Source organism: Cornus florida, unplaced genomic scaffold (genome assembly GCF_030987335.1).
Source record: "Cornus florida cultivar Cherokee Brave unplaced genomic scaffold, ASM3098733v1 CherokeeBrave_3.0.0_Hap2_Chr01, whole genome shotgun sequence".
Classification (NCBI taxonomy): Eukaryota; Viridiplantae; Streptophyta; class Magnoliopsida; order Cornales; family Cornaceae; genus Cornus; species Cornus florida.
The window spans coordinates 47,390,107-47,407,306 of NW_026775571.1; the positions used below are offsets into that span (position 1 = coordinate 47,390,107).

The 17,200-nt window shown below is 36.8% G+C and overlaps 1 pseudogene; it reads left to right on the forward strand.

Moving 5' to 3' along the window:
- The first annotated feature begins 14,520 nt into the window (after positions 1 to 14,520).
- Positions 14,521 to 14,619, forward strand: LOC132283955 (small nucleolar RNA R71; annotated as a pseudogene).
- The last annotated feature ends 2,581 nt before the right edge of the window (positions 14,620 to 17,200 follow it).

A 17,200-nucleotide genomic window follows, 5' to 3' on the forward strand; every position in this document is an offset into this window, starting at 1 on the left:
ATCTACTAGTTAAACCGAAATCAACAGATTCGGATCATAGGATTTTATCTAGGAATGAATCAAAAGTGCAATATCATACAACATCATTAAATTAAAGATGCAACTAGAAAAAGATGTCACATTGTTGCAACTCAATGTAATATAAAAAGATTTCAGATCATATTAGTATAGTAACAAGTGAAACACAACTCTAATTTTTCGGCCCAGCATACACATAATATCAAAAGCATATAGATTATAATATGAATTCAAATGGCATTTAGATACAAAATTAATCTAAATAAAAATGACAATATTACAATATCCAAATAGAAAATTAATTATAATAAAAGTGACAATATTACAATATCCAAATAGAAAAATAATCCTAATAAAAGTGACAATATTATAATGAGCAAATAGAAGTGATTCATCTATCACGATAGTTGTTCCACAACTCATTTGCAACTGCATCACGGGTTTCACTCATCTCTTGAATTAACTCTTGTGTAACATTTACTCTTTGAGAAGTACCACCTAGCTCCACTTCTTCTTCTTCTTCTTCTTGAAGATTGACATTTTCATCTCCATATTCATCAAAAAAACGATCTAAACGGGCTTCATAACGAATAAAATTATGCAATGTGCAATAAGCAATAACAATGAGTGCTTGTACACTCAGTTTGTAAAGAGGCATCAACTTAGGGATCGGCCAACGCATTTTTAATATACCAAAACAACGTTCTATCACATTTCTCAGTGACGAATGCCTATAGTTGAATAGTTCATGAGGACCCCTTATTCATCTATATTCCTGTAAATGATATCTTTTGCCACAATAAGGTGCTAAGAAGTACCTCATATTGGTGTACCCAGAATCCACAAGATAATACTTACCTGCACAGACAAAAAACAATTACTTTTTTTTCTAATTTAATATGATATCTTAAACACATGATATCTTAATTTAATACCTTCAGGTGGCAACGGAAAATTCATTGTAGGATAAAAAATAGTTTCCAATAATACTCTTGAGTCATTCGCGGAGTCTTCCCAACCTGCCACCACATATGTAAATTTCATGTCGAAAGAACAAATAGCCATTACATTTTGTGTTGTGTCTGATTTCCTTCCACGATAAGGAATTTGTGAAGATGCTGGGACATTTGCATGGATGTGTGTACCATCAATTGCACCAATGCAATTCTATAACACATTCTTTTGTTAGTAAATATAAATTCACAATACCAATTAATTAAGTAAAAATATTTTTCTTAAAAAAACTACCTGAAAGAATGGAAAGTATTTCTCATTATGTTGAATCTCCAATGGTACCTCGTTTATATTTGGTGGACATATTATACTCTTCCCTAATTTGCAAACATACTTTAAAACTCGGTGGAAATATTTATGCACAGTCCCCGTAGAATGTTGATAACTTTTTGCCACCACTCGAACACTCTCATTGTGTGCTAGAGTATACAAGAGCATTGCAACTTGTTCTTGTACGGTTAAGTATCTAGAATCTTCCAAGCCCAATCCCTTTGACCGTTCACATAAATTTCTAAATACATGATTATCCATCCTAAAGAGTCGATAACACCTAATGGGGTGGCCATTTACTAGTTCAAGTATATAATTATGGCTTTGAAGCATAGAAGTCATACATGGTCTTGGTGGAAGCATATAATGTTCCATGTACTCTATGACCATGTAAATAAACAACAAACACACCCCCATTTCCTCCTCTTCATCTTCATCATCATCATCAATTAAAGTAGGCAAACAAAATGGATCCATAATGGTAAACCTGATGCAATGAAACATGAGATGCATAAAATAATAATGCATTCAATAAAAGTTAGGGGAAAAAATGACTTCATCTTCAAATGACATATAAAATATCTCAGATTAACACAATAAAAATGACACAAATTAAAGCAAAGAAATGATAAACATTCGCAAAACAAATCCAGGGACTTAACATTAGACATAAGTTTACTAGTTCTAAATCACAGACATAAGTTTACTAGCTTAAACAAATCCCAAATAGAAATTACAAACACCAACAGAAAAAACATTGTCTCAAACAAACACAACAATTGCAACCCATCAACACATAATGTTGCAGCCTATCAATCTAGTCCCAGTTATAGCCTTTCAAGCCATTCCCGCTTCTTCTTATCACTAAGTTTAAAAAATACTCTACTCTAGAGCGGATCACCACAAAATTGTTTTAGGGCCTTGAAAAATGTGTCTCCATCAATTGGTCCCATGTCTTCTAAGATTTGCAAGCATTCAGTAACTTTAGTAGAGTCTTGATCAACTTGAGACATACCACTTGAGCCTCCACCCTTGTCTAGTGCCTCTGCCTTTTTCTTAAAATATTCGCTAAATCCACTCATAGCAGATGAAATTGTCTTTTGAAAGCTCTCTTTAGTTGATCTTGTGCGAGTAAGGTTAGGAGACCGACTCCTATGACGAGAAGTATCCACCACTTCATTGATCTCATTAGGATTTTTATCTCCTTTATCACCACTAATACATGGGCTTCTATTTGAAGGGTGAGCACGATTACTAGTTGCATATGTATCATTAAATAAGTTACTAAGCAGATCATAATGTTTGCACCCTTTTTTCCGAAACCGCTTGGCATGCCTGACTTGCTGCAATTATATATTATTGTTAATTTATATGAAACAATTTACAAATAATATATTCCAACTAACCTTTTCCATCTCCTCCCATTGGACATCTGTAAGTGTGACCTAACTAATTACAGGGTCCCATGATAAACCAGTGTTGGATAGAAATTTTTTGTATGCTTTATATCTGTCTCTCAACCCATTGAATTTATTCCTCAATTGTAAGTTCGTATACTTTTCTTTAGTCAACCTTAACATCCCTTCTTCTAAATTTTTCCATCCTTCAGAAGAAATGTGCTGCCATTTCGATTTCCATTCTTTCTTTCTTCTTCCATCAAAGTTATTAAGATCTCTTCATTTTTTTGACTCCATAGAAATTGAGAACTTTGATCCTCGACCACATTATCCCCATCCAATAATTAAGTACTTTGATCCATCATTACAACAATTAATACTATGTGAATAATTATTGTATATCGAAGTGGCTAACACAACTTAATTGAGTACTTTGATACATCACTACAACAATTAACACACTTCTATAACTTAGCATTGAACATATAATACTGTAAAATAATATAAGGAACAAAATCTTTATATTACAGTAACTAACCAAAGATTTTGTGAATGAACTCCTATATAATATTTGAAAATTTTAAAATTGTAACTATTATCTACTCTACTTCTACATTAAGTGTTCAAGTACCATGTTCGCATAGTAAGGGTTTGAGTATCTAAGAGGAAACTGAAAATTAAAGATATTCAAAGAATTATTAACTTAACAGACTAGATGCAATATATATATATATATATATATATATATATATATATATATATATATCGTAAAAAACACTAAAAACTTTAACTGAGTGGGTCAAATAAGTTAGTCAGGTGAATTATGAAAGCCTTAATGAATAAAATGCCCAATCAAATATAAAATACTAGATTTCATAAAATACACTTTATCACATAAAATACACTTTAAAATCGGTTTCTGACTATCACACACTCTTACTGTGATGATGCTGATACCTTCAGAAAGCTCATTCTAAGTATATGGTACACTAATTAGACTTTCAAGTGAGAATCTCATAAGTATCCAAGGAGTCCCTATAATACCCCTAGTTTTAAAAGGGTTATAATTGGAATTTTAATATTTCTTTTAATATTTTCATTATTTATTTTATTTGCTTTTGGTATTTATGTGGCTAGGTGTTTTTCTGAATTAAATTAAGTGTTGGGTGAATTTAAATGTTTATGAATTAAATTGATTTTTTAATTGTTTTATTTTTATTTGATTTAATTGTTAATTGTATTTGAAGTTGCCTTATTTGGTTATTTGTTCTATTTAATTTAATTGTATTTTTATTTTTTTGTAATTGAATTAAATTCATTTTAAATGGATTAAATGCTGTGTTATTTAAAGGAGTTAATTAGGTTTAAATTATTAATGAATTATATTATAATGACAATTAGGGTTTGAGTTTGGTATGTCTCACGCCGACTATAATTAAGTTTTCCATCGTGGAGTAGGATTTGGTTTAGGGTTTCATAGTGCTTATATATATATACTGTTATGGTCTTCAAAGGGTTGAGAACCTTATACACGTACAGTATAATATAGAGAGAACAAAGAGGAACAGAGAGAGGTTGTGAGAAACAAACAGAGCCATTTTGGTGAGGGTTTGGCCGGGGCTTGAAGGACGGACGTAGGAGAAGGGAAGATGGAGCAATAGGAGATTTAACAGTGAATTAGATCGCCGGAAAAACTTAGAAGGACAGCAATAGAGTTTTGAATCCAAAGCTGTAAAGGCAAGATCTTTCCTTCCTCTCTCCCGTTGCCCGTGTTCTGTGCATCCGTAGATTGTCTCTAGGGCTTTAATTGACTATTAAATTGAATATTAAATGTTTAGTGTTTGCTAGATCAATTATCTGTATGTGTGCGTGAATTAATTTTGTCACGATTCATGCAAGTTTAGTTTAGTTTTCAGTGTTTACTCTTCCTAAGCATATTTGATCGGTAAATGTTCTAAGGTTTTTAGTTGATGCAAATTGACTTAAGTAAGGGTATGGGATGGTTCTGGACATACTTAGGACTCTTAGGAACCGTTTTAAAAACAAAGAGAATGAGTGGAAGTGGCCGGAGTTGATGCAGATAGTCGGAAACGGAGTTGGAATGGAAGGAGGCTCACAGAGGGGGAGAGAGCCGGCTCCAAAGTATTTTGGAGCCGGCTCCAAGGTAGTTTGGAGCCGGCTCCAAGTTCTTTTAGAGCCTGCTCAAAGTTTTCAAAGAGTAGGCTCTCTTTTATTTGATGTTTTCTACCTTTTTTTTAGTTTCCTTGTGTACTGTTTGGGGCCTTAAACAATTCTGAACAGTTATGGGACTTACTAGGGGGGGGGGTTTAATATTTTTTTTAAGGCATGATTAAAACCTTAAATTAAATAATTTATACCTCTAAGTTAATGGAACGAACAGTATAACATTATACTATTTTTTTTACATACTGTTAGCAGATGAAAGGAAACTGTTTGCTTAGTTTATTGTTAGTAATTTAATGGAATATGACGGTTGGCGAGGCCGTTCCTACACGCCAAATTGATGTGGTGAATGTGCGTTTCAAGAAAAGCCTTTTTGGTCAAGTTTAAATTTATAAAAACCACTACCACCACTACTACTAACGTAGCAAGAGTGAGTAGGGATCGTTCCAAGGGATTATGAGAATCGAGCAATGTCGTGGAATCACAATTATGGCTAGTAGGTCGAGTGATCAAACAATTGGTTGGTTGGTTGATTAAAGAGCAACTAAATTAAACTAAGTAATAGCAAAAGAATGCAATTAAGAGTAAGTAAGAGAGAGAGAGAGATCTTGGGGTTTAGAGATCACCACCAAGCAATGCATTTCTATATCATTGACAAGTGATTAATGAGGGTAAATGGTGTGTTGCAATATTGGTGTGTGTGTATTTGGTTGATTCAACAAGCAATGATGACTAGTTAAGCATGTATTGTCTAAACATCATGTGAAAGGCACGATATATCTAAGCAATGAAGCATATATTGTCTAAACAACATGTGAAAGGCACAATAAATCAAAACAAGTTATTAATCCTTTTATTAAGCTTATAATCCAAATACAACACAAGGATAGAGACATATACTAATTGCATTCAAAAGCTTGGATCATCAAACAACAAGCATAGATTGTCCTCCCATTTAACACTACACTACAACTACACTACATCTACACTACTAGCATGAAAATAAACTAAGGGAGAGGCACAATCCATCAAGAGATAAGCATGAACCATCAAGAGAATTACAAAAGCATTCCTTTAAGCACTATGTTTTGACAATCTCCAAATCTATAGCATCAATACACATAGACATGCATTAATAACACAAAATCTAAAGACAAGCACATGAACATCAATTCTAGTATACATAGACATATGGATAGAATGAAATGATCAATTGGAAGCATTAAACCACATAAATCATTGAATAAACAAGATCTATATATATCAAAGTGTCAAAACATCAATTATAACACTAATCCCTCAATAATACACAAGATTAAGATATAGAAAGCATGCTTGGGGCTAACTCTAGCCCCAAGAGGATGTCTAGCCACTCATCGTGATGATGCTCTAACCCTCAAGGGCTAATTCCATGGTTGAAATCTGCTCCTTGTTGATGTAGAACTCTAATGGTGTCTTTAGCCTCCTTTTCCTCAAAACTTCCTCTCCAAGAGATGATATGAAAATAATGTTGGCTTCCCGTTTTTGTAAAAATAATCCTTATCCTTATATAGGTAGGTCAAAATGACACCCAAAATGAGCTGGGGTTGTGCACACAATATTCCCTAATGATTGGATAAAGGAAAACTTTCAATGAGATAGAATTTTAACTTTTTCGCACTGGAGGAAGTTCGATCGATCTAACCTTGAACTTGGATCGATCGAAAGTAAGTGAGATCGATCGAACTTAGGCTGGATCGATCCAACTGGCTGAGCTTTTTTTGGAAAAAGATAAATCTGAGATATTTATGGGAGATATTTATGGAAAAAGGACAAAAGTGGTTAGTGGGTGGTACAGCTGTGGATAGGATCAATCATTTGAATAAAGACAAAAGTGTTCGATCGATCGAAGGATGGTGTTGGATCGATCGAACTTTTGGAACTTAATGCTTTTGGGTCAAGGCTTGGATCTATCTTGAAGTGCTGAGATCGATCATTGTTCGATTAATCAAACCTTGAACTTGGATCGATCGAACTTTGCTGCTTGCCACCTTTGGCTTCATTTGCTTCCTTCTTTCTCCACTTTGCTCATTTCTTTGTTTAATCCCAGAATTGCTTCAATTAAGCTCTTATTTGGCTAAGTTAGCTTATTTTCGGGATAAGTGCCTGAAAAAGGAAATAATACGAAATCAATCTAAAACGGTAAAGTAAGATAGATAAAGGTACTAGAATGCCTAAGCTTAAGGGGTTTAAATACGCACTTTTCAGTGCTCATCACACCCCCAAACTTAAATATTGCTAGTTCCTAGCAATGAACTAGAAAGTAAAGGAATGAAATAAACAAGTATACAAGTATGAATCTAGAAAACAATAAATGGATAACGCCACTTTCGTAGGGAACATGATTGTACTTAGCATATGCAATAAGCCTTTTAAACCCCTAGGTTACCCCTAGTGGACGAGTGAAGTCTCATGAGGGTTTCCAGAAATGGTACCCACAAACATTAAGCTCATTCTTTCAAAAGAGGCACCAATATTGCAAACAAGCATTGGGAGAAACTACCTCAAGAATGCAATTTTTCAACCCTTTCTAAGCAATCCTCCAAAATTTCAACATCAAGCAAGCAAGTATGGTCCTCCACACATCAAGAAAATGTTCATATAAATCAAAACAACTCTAGAATCCTTTTGAGTGGACCGGGATCAAATGTGTTACTATATAAGCCAACTAAAGAATTAATCACATCCTTACCCTCAAATTAGCACACAAATCTAGTACCGATCTTCAAGACAAAAAGTGGACCTTTTATTAAAACTTTATTGTTTTAGGTGCGCTTATTCTTTTCACTCATTTTCTTTTTTTTTTTTTTTTTTTTTTTTTTTTTTTTATGAGGATCAAAGATGGAAGTATAGTGCAATGTGTTGATCTATTAAGCTTTCTAACGATTCATGAGGTCGAGCGTTAGGTCAATGACTCCCAAACCAGACGGCTTTAGGGCATTAGGCGTTCAAACACCCCTACGGACTTACAAGCTCAAATCAACTAGGCTACAAATCAAGACAACCTCTATCTAATCATTTCCCACTTCTCACCTTTTGGGAGAAGTCCTCACTGTTTTATTACTTTTGTAACTTTTTTTTTTTTTTTTCTTTTTTTTTCTTTTTTTTTTTTTTTTTTTTTTTTTTTTTTTTTTTTTTTTTGTAAGCAAGTTCAATTATTAACTTAGAGTTTGGGCCCTCTACCTTTCGGCGCGAGAAGTTCAGTGCTTGATGAGGCTAGAATCCCTGCTACTTAGTGAAAAGGGGTTGTTATCCACCTTTATAAAGAATGAAAACTTTCAATGCACTACTAGCTCAATTGGGATATAACCAATTCAATAATCAACAAAGCATGTGCCCCACAAATGAATGCTAGTGTGCGCCTATGCTAGTGTAGAATACTAGAATGAATCTCAAAACAATCACAAAATCAAGATGATGTGGACCACAAATGCAAGCAAGATATCAATCTTTCAAAAAATTTACTCCTAAATGGCATTCATAAGGCATACAAGGAGTATTGGACTCTCAAGTCGAGCAATTTTTAAATTTTAAGCAATATAGTCCTCAAAAGATCAAAATCATAGCTAGGTATGGACCAATCATAGAAATATCCCTCAAATACACAAGTCATACTAAAAATTTAAATTTAAAACTAACATTGTAGAGCACCATTGCCCCCAAACTTAAATTGCACAATGTCCTCAATGTGCAAAGAGAACAAAGGAAAGAGTATACCAGTGCAACTAAGCAAGAATGATCGGGATTGAAGTATCCGAAGTGGATGGCATTGCCCCCCCAAACTTAGGATGAACTGTGGTTTTGAAAATTGGCACTTGGATAAACTTATCAGATAACAAAATGGGATAATCAGTGCACAGTGGACATGCAAGTGTAAATGGGATAAACAGATAATGAAATGAGAGAGGTATAAGGGTGGTCCTGGAAATTGGGTAGCACTTTCTCACTGTGATGCACCTGATGGAGTCAAACATACAGATATAAGAATACAATCATATGACATCCATAGCAAAAATAGATATATATAAAATGGATAAAGTGCATGTACAACAAAAATATCAAAGCCGACAAACCGGCTGTAAAAATAATACAGTGACAATAATAAAGTATCAAAAGGAGAAAGGGATCAAAAGATATAAATGACTAGGAGCTCAGGAAGATGAGGTAGGACGGGCAGGTCTGGCTCTGCGGATGTCTCTGGATAAATCTCTGAACATGGTCGCGACATCCGTGCGGAAGGCAGTAAACTCAGCTCTGTGGGCTGTGAGGTCAGCTCGGATGGTAACAACAGCATCCTCGAGCGTTTACAGATGTACTCCAAAGCCGGGGTTATATCTGGAGTCTCAGGCATAGATGAATCAGAAGAAAGCTCCTAAGTCTGCTCCTGCTCATGAGTGGGCGACCTGGCTGGAGAGTACTGCTCTGCATCGTCTGCAGGGCGCTCTAAGTCGATGTCTAAATGCTCGGCAGCTGGATCGACTGGTGCGTCGTCCGCTGCGGGATGTGCTGCTGCTGCCTCTGCCAGTGCCTCTGCCTGGGCCTGTACCTGTGCCTCCTCCAGCTCCAACTCTGCTGCAGCCAGTACCGTGTGGTCTTGCAACCTGGTAATAAGGGAGCGGTAGGTCTTGTTCCAGTCATTCCTGAGGAAGTGTCAGGAACCTCTCTCGGGGTGCTCCCGAGGATGGATGGGATATCGCTGGTCAATGAGAATCTGGGTGATGAGGTGGCTGAAAGGAAGAGACTTAGCCCGTCCGGGTGTCTCCTTGCTGATGTACTCGTCATACAGCTTCCTCATCACGCTCCAGATGAGCGCGGGAATGGACACCCAGTGCCTGGTGTAGAAAGAGTAAAGGGCTATCAGATAATCGCCCCTCCTCTGAATCTTGTGCCCCGCCATGTAGATATTCCGGTAAAGGACGGAATCAATAAACCATAGGTCGTCTGGAAGGTATGTCCGGGTAGCGAAAGTCGCGCCATTGGCATGGCGACCTGTGAGGGAGACTGCCATGTCACCATATGAAGGCCTGAATAGCCTCAGATATGTGTCTTGAAGCTCTGGAGGACATCTGTGTGGATAGCGGCAAGAGCGGGCTAAAGTGTCCACTATAGTGGTGATCGGATAGCCATTGATAGAAGTGACCATCTTGGCTATGGTACGCGACGATGGTAGTAGGTTTTGGTAGAACAACCTAACCAGCCGTGGGTAGACCGGCTCTATAACGGGGGCAAGAATAGCGACTAGGCCCCTCTGAATAATATCCTAGTAGGCGGATCAGGTCAGCACCGATCGAGAGAAGAAGGCCGTGTTAAACTCTGATTCATGGTCGAGTGTCATGTGTGCATATCGAGGCGTGGGCCTATCATGTCGCAAATAAGCTGGCTGAGGTGGTATATGTGAATGCTCAGCTCCAGTCTGCGGTAAAGATGATGATGGAGTGAAAGCAGGATGAGCCGTAGAAGTGGATGGTATATGGTCATCCTCAGGCTCATGAGATGGTGACTGAGGCGGGGTAGCCTGTGCTGGCTCTCGCTGTGCATAAGAGGGCTCTGCGGGCTCCTCTGTCCGTGGCCTAGTATGACGGGTGGGCCCATGTTGCCTGTTGGCAACGGTCTTCCTCTTTACCATGGCCTGCAAAAAAAAAAAAAAAAAAAAAAAAAAAACTTGCAATGGGAGTTAGTGCCAGAAAAAGAAATTTAAAAGTACAAAATAGAATCATGGATGTCAAGTAAAATAGACAAAACAAATATGACATGAATCTATGCAAGTGGTAGAATATGAAACATGCTAAACAATGTAAGTATGAAATGCATCCAATGTGGAATATCATAGGCATTGAGCATAGATATGATAGCATGAACATAGGAGATGATGAATGAAGTGTGTGTGTGAGATCTGTGAAGTTCGATCAATCATAAAAAGAAGTGAGATCGATCTCACTACTTCGATCGATCGAAGACATGAGTTCGATCGATCTTGAGAGATCGATCGATCGAACTGTGCGACGATGAAAACCCAAAGGTCACAGATCTGTGACCTTGGAAGCATGGGGCCCACATGAACGTGTTCGTGGGCCTATCAACACAACAAATCAACAATTTCTAACACCCAATCATGGCCCATCCTTCCAAATCGAATCAAAATACAAAAATATATACGCATATATGCAAATATATAGAAATATATACAAATATACTTCAAGCTTCAACCATGGAGGATTTGATCATGAAAATGACATGGATTCGGCATATAAAGCATAGATACATGAGATTGAAGCTTGCAATCAACTATGGTGCTTCGGATCTTACCTCAACTGAATGAGAGAAGTGGATGCGAAGAGGGGGTGAGATCCGAAATGCAAGAGAGAGAAAGAGAGTCAAAGCTCACTGTGTTTCGCCGAAAAACACACCGGAGATGATGAAAATGGTTGAGGCTCACAGCGACGCAGAGAGGGATTGAGGGATAGGGTTTGAGAAGGTTGGATCGATCTAAGGTATCGATCTAGAAACCCTCAGTTCAATTTTTAAAAACATTCTCTACAGAGTTCGATCGATCGAACTCAACTGTGATCGATCGAACTTTGATGAACTATCTTCAAAGTTTTTTTTTTTTTTTTTTTTTGAATAAACACTTAATAATTAAAAATTAATTAAGATATTTTGGGATTTTTGAAAATGTAATAAAATAAAATGAAAATAAAATAAAGTAAAATGAAATAAAATAAAAAATAAAAATGAAAATATTTTTAGATTTTTAAAAATTTAAAAAGTCAAAATAAAGTTAAAATAATGAAATGAAGATTGAGATCAATTGAAAGAAGAGTTCGATCGATCAGATAGAGAGCAAAATTATGCAGGTTTTTGGTTCAAAAATTTGGCTAAGTGTTAGAACATGAGATCGATCGAACTGGAAAGTTGGATCGATCGAAGAACTTTCAGATCGATCTTGGAATGTTTCGAACGATCAGACAGAGAGCTGAAATATGCAGGTTGATGCAGGTCAAAAAAATTTCTAAGTGTTGAGTCATGAGATCGATCAAACTTAGAAGTTGGATCTATCGAAGGTCTCTTGATCGATCTTGGAGTTGGTTCGAACGATAGCACAGAAAGGTGATTTGGATGCACGTTTCTTCAGGTCGAAAATTTTTCTAAGTGTTGGATGCAGAGAGGAGTTCGATAGATCGAACTCAAGTTTGAGATCGATCAAACTTTGCAGAATGCTCAATAATGACATAAAAGCTTATGCAATCCTCACCAAAGTTTCTTGAAATGCATATGAACCAAAAACAAGTATCTAGACTTCGCAAGAGATGAAATGAAAGATAGAAATGGGGGAGGAATAGGGTTTTGACACCCTACGAATGCTTTTGCTAGTCTTTAACGTCTCTAGCAAGACATTGGGCTCTTTTAGCCCGGATCAAAAATCTTATAATGCATCCCCTCCTTGTTGGGGTGATAGATGCTTTGAACTCCACCCAACAAATGGTTCTTTGAAGAACTTATTGGATTAAGCTCAAAAGAAGTCTTTGGTCCCTTGTCTATGCAATTACAACCTTTGGGCTTCCATGCCCTTTCAAAGCAAGAGTTTGAAACAAGACTTTTAGAATGCAAGGTTGAAGATGATCCGTTGGAAGTTTTGGTTTTACACAAAAGCTCATTTCCTTGGCATTGAAGATCATGACATTCATCTACAACATTAGCTTCTCCTTCATATTTGTTAAATGAATTGGGTGTGGGATTAAAGATATTCAACTTCACCTTCATGTGGCCAAATGAAATCTTCATTATCCCCGTCCTACAATTGATGTTGGCATTAGCGGTTGCCAAGAAAGGACGGCCAAGGGTAACGGGAATTTGGCTCTTAGGATTGGGAATCAATTCCGTGTCTATGACAACAAAATCAACCGAGAAGAATAATTTGTTAATCTTTATCAAAACATCCTCAATTATACCCCTAGGCTTCTTAATGGATAGGTCGGCAAGTTACAAAACTACCGACGTCGGTTTCAATTCACTTAAGCCCAATTTGACATAAACCGAGTATGGAAAAAGGTTAACACTTGCTCCTAAGTTAAGAAGCGCCCGATTAATGATATGATCACCAATAATGCATGATGTAGTAGGTGAACCGGGGTCCTTAAACTTTGGAAGAATGTTATGTTGTAAAATTGAGCTTACTTGCTTGGTCAAAACCACTTTTCTTGGAGCTTGGCTTTTGTTCTTCCACTTTTGGGTGCACGAGTCTTTCAAGAATTTGGCATAAGCCGGAATTTGCTTGATTGCATCCAATAGTGGAAGATTAACTTTCACTTGCCTAAACATTTCTATGATTTCATTGGGTTTTGCCTTTTGCTTGTCTTTTGAAGTGGATCCTTTTAAGGCATCCGGAAATTGAACCTTTGGTTCAAACACTTTTTCAAAAATTTCTTTTGAACTCTCTTCAATACAAGAAGTTTTCAAATCATTTTTCAATAAAACCTTTTCAACATCATTTTTCAAAACTTCTTTTTCAAACACATCTTTTAAAACTTTCTCATTTACAAGATCATATATATGCTATGAATGAGGAATGTGATATGAAACGGGACGGGTGACAACTTGAGGTTGCACCTGTTCACTCCCTTCATTAGACATTCCAACTTGATTGTCCACAATCCTACCACTCCGCAAGGTAGTCACCGCATTAACATGTTCAATGGTGTGGCCTTCCGATGAGGAATGGGTTTCCACAACACATTGTTGCTTAGGTGGGGCATTTATAGGCATCTTTCCCTTCTCTCTTGCACTGCGAGTGCTTGCTATTTGCCTTACTTGGGTTTCTAGTTTCGTAATAGATTGAGAGTGAGAATGAAGCAATTAAGTGTTAGCCTCTAAAGTGCCCAAAGCATTCAAAACTTTTTCTTCAAAGGCGGGACTTCTAGTATTACCTTGGGAATAGGACTGGTTGGGAAAATGAGAATTAGCAAATTGATTCCCTTGTGATTGATAGGGTCTATAACCTTGGGATCCTTGGTTTTGAAGTGGAGGTGGAATGTACTTCCCTTGAAAACCGCCTTGGGAAGGGGTTGAGTCATCTCCTTAGTTTTTCTAAGAGAAATTCGGATGATTCCTCTAACTTGGATTATAATGAGTACCATAAGGATTGTTCCCTTGGTTCACAAAAGCCGCATTGACTTGTTCATTAGGTTCAATTTTCACTTGTCCGTGATGACAATGAGAAGTAAAATGAAGAACACTAGAACAAGTCATACATGTTTCATTTGATGCACGATGAGAATGGTTGGGGAAGGAAGATACTTGGTTCGCCAAGTTTTGGTTAATAAAAAATTGATCAAACCTTTAAGACAAAGACTTCATTTCGGCGGCTATTTCATTTGAATGGTCGACTTGATGTAAGCCAACACTCTTCCTACCTTGTGAATTTCTACCATTCTTGGATGATAGTGTTCTATGCAAAGAATTTTCACTCATGCTCTTATAGAGATGCCACACGTCATCCTCATGCCTATCAATGTATGAGTCACCCATGGAAACGTCAACCATGCCCTTATAGTTGTCCGGTAAGCTCTCAAAGAAGTATTAAACTAATTGCCATTTGGGCATGTCATGATGTGGACACTTCCTAAGCAATTCATTGAAGCGTTCCCATGCCTCATGAAACGTTTCTCCATCCCCATGTGAAAATTCTCGAATTGAGGTCCTCATGGCATTGGTCTCAGAAACCGGATAGTACTTCTTTAAGAACTCTTGTTGTATTTCTTCCCAAGAAGTGATTGAAAAAGGCCTAAGATTGTTAAACCAATACTTTGCCTTGTCTTTTAAGGTGAATGGAAAAAGTTTGAGTCTTAAAACCTCTTCCGGCATGTCCGTATATTTTACGGTGGAACATACTTCAAGAAACTCATCCAAATGCTTGTAAGGTTCTTCACTTGGAAGTCCATGATAGTTAGGAAGCATTTGAATGGTTTGTGGCTTAATTTCATAATGATGTGCTCTAAATGGAGGCAATTGGATGCATGTAGGTGCATTATACTCATTAGGCACATAATGGTCTCTTAAAGCAAGAGGTGGATTAGCTACTTGAGGTGCAACATGAACACCTTGGTTTTGAATTCCTTGATTGTGGATGGGAGGTTGTGGAGCATACATTGGCCTTGACATTCCATATGGAACTTGGCCTTGTTGTTGTGGTGGTTGGTGAATGAATGGCCTAGGCATGCCTAATGGTACTTGTATGTTCTCATTGTGCACATTGGGATGAAGGATACCTTGTTGGTCTATATGACCAATGTCCTCAACATGATTATCATTATCGTCATCCATTGAAAGATTGGCTCTACTTGAACTTCCTCTTCCCCTAGGATTTCTAATGATAGATTCAAGATGCAAATCAAGAGGGACAAGAGTTGGTCTCAGTGAACAATGCCCATGCATGCACAATACAAAACACAACAAACACAAAGAATGAGAAACACTATGCCTTCACATCAATACAATTAGACTTCTTCCACAAACATTTGATTCATACTCCCATACTTTAACAACAATGATGCAAGACAATTAAAAATAAGCCTCCACGCGGGCTGACGATTTAACTAAGGGATTGAGTAAAGAAAATCTCACAAAGGTCCTTTAGCACTTCAACTCCAAATTTTAAAGCTTGGCTTTGTAATTTTAGAATTTTTAGCTTTTTGCTTTCTCTGCTTGCTTGAATTGAATGCTTAATGGCTCCTTTGCTTGCTTCCTCTCCAGCAATGCACCTAGTTAAGTAATCAACACAATAATTAACCAAAAAGAAAAATAAAAATAAAATAAAGACACGATCAAAAGAGTACAAATCCTAATCAATTCCATAAATCCGATGTTGCCAAATCTAATCAACAAATCCCCGGCAACTGTGCCAAAATTTAATGGTTGGCGAGGCCGTTCCTACACGCCAAATTGATGTGGTGAATGTGCGGTTCAAGAAAAGCCTTTTTGGTCAAGTTTAAATTTATAAAAACCACTACCACCACTACTACTAACGTAGCAAGAGTGAGTAGGGATCGTCCAAAGGGATTTTGAGGATCGAGCAATGTCGTGGAATCACAATTAGGGCTAGTAGGTCGAGTGATCAAACAATTGGTTGGTTGGTTGATTAAAGAGCAACTAAATTAAACTATGTAATAGCAAAATAGTGCAATTAAGAGTAAGTACGAGAGAGAGAGAGATCTTGGGGTTTAGAGATCACCACCAAGCAATGCATTTCTATATCATTGACAAGTGATTAATGAGGGCAAATGGTGTGTTGCAATATTGGTGTGTGTGTATTTGGTTGATTCAATAAGCAAGGATGACTAGTTAAGCATGTATTGTCTAAACATCATGTGAAAGGCACAATATATCTAAGCAATGAAGCATATATTGTCTAAAAAACATGTGAAAGGCACAATAAATCAAAACAAGTCATTAATCCTTTCATTAAGCTCACAATCCAAATACAACACAAGGATAGAGACATATGTTAATTGCATTCAAAAGCTTGGATCATCAAAAAACAAGCATAGATTGTCCTCCCATTTAACACTACACTACAACTACACTACATCTACACTACTAGCATGAAAATAAACTAAGGGAGAGGCACAATCCATTAAGAGATAAGCATGAACCATCAAGAGAATCACAAAAGCATTCCTTTAAGCACTATGTTTTGACAATTTCCAAATCTATAGCATCATTATACATAGACATGCATTAATAACACAAAATCTAGAGAAAAGCACATGAACATCAATTCTAGCATACATAGACATATGGATAGAATGAAATGATCAATTGGAAGCATTAAACCACATAAATCATTGAATAAACAAGATCTATATATATCAAAGTGTCAAAACATCAATTACAACACTAATCCCTCAATAATACACAAGATTAAGATATAGAAAGCATGCTTAGGGCTAACTCTAGCCCCAAGAGGATGTCTAGCCACTCATGGTGATGATGCTCCAACCCTCAGGGGCTAATTCCATGGTTGAAATCTGCTCCTTGTTGATGTAGAACTCCAATGGTGTCTTTAGCCTCATCCTCCTCTAAACTTCCTCTCCAAGAGATGATATAAAAATAATGTTGGCTTCTCGTTTTTGTAAAAACAATCCTTATCCTTATATAGGTAGGTCAAAATGACATCCAAAATGAGCTAGGGTCGTGCACATAATATACCCTAATGATTGGATAAAGGATAACTTTCAATGAGATAAAATTTTAACTTTTTGGCACTGGAGGAAGTTCGATCG